Source organism: Limulus polyphemus, unplaced genomic scaffold (assembly GCF_000517525.1).
Source record: "Limulus polyphemus unplaced genomic scaffold, Limulus_polyphemus-2.1.2 Scaffold3757, whole genome shotgun sequence".
Taxonomy (NCBI): domain Eukaryota; kingdom Metazoa; phylum Arthropoda; class Merostomata; order Xiphosura; family Limulidae; genus Limulus; species Limulus polyphemus.
The window spans coordinates 56931-57903 of NW_013669367.1; positions in this window are offsets into that span (position 1 = coordinate 56931).

The window sequence follows — 973 nt, forward strand, 5'->3', positions numbered from 1 at the left end:
GATCTTAGTAAGCTGCCCACGTTTTACATAAAGTTATTAATATGCTTATCAGTAACTTCTGATCCTAGTAACCTGCTGACATGTTTTACATAAAATAATCAACATGCTTATCAGTAACTTCTTATCTTAGCAAGCAGCCGACATGTTTTACATAAAGTTATTAATATGTTTATCAGTAACTTCTGATCTTAGTAAGCTGCCAACATGTTTTACATAAAGTTATTAATATGCTTATCAGTAACTTTCGATCTTATGCAAAATTGTAAACCAAATTGATTAGAATGCAGTAATCCAAGCTAGATTTGACTGATGTGTTTGAGAAAAGTATTTAGTTGTATGTTACTTCACACAGTTTCTGTAGTTCGGTTTGTGTGGAGCCTTTATAAGTAAGTTTTATTACTTTTTTAGAACTAAAATTGATTGGTTTGTATAAGAACCAGTGTATCATTTAATTTGAACTTCTACAATTTCTATCAGGAAATTTATCAGATACTTTAGAGTGATTATTAATTTATTTCCTTAATTTCACCAATAAATATTTATGTGAAATCTTTAGGTTTTGTACTATTATGAAATTAATAATTGAACAAGTAAAAAAGTAGTGTTAACTTTTAATGAAAAACTCATTATAACCTCACGTTTTCAATACTATATTGCAATCTAAGTTTACACTTTGTAAAATTCATTTGAGCATAAAGGTGATCAGTCAGAGAACCATATGTAGTAAGTGCTGATGTTTTTACTTTTTCTTTTACACTTTAATTAACTCATCACTGTGACTGGGATGAATATTTCTCAATGCAGTAGGAAATATACATCCCAGCAGCAATGAAAGGTTTAAAGATATTAATATTTTTTTGTTATATACATTCTTATTTAAATAAATTATGTGATACAAACCATATGATTGGTGTGTTCAACTGCTTTCTGAAATGCATGTGAAGCCACAACTAGAAATCTAAGCAAATGATGA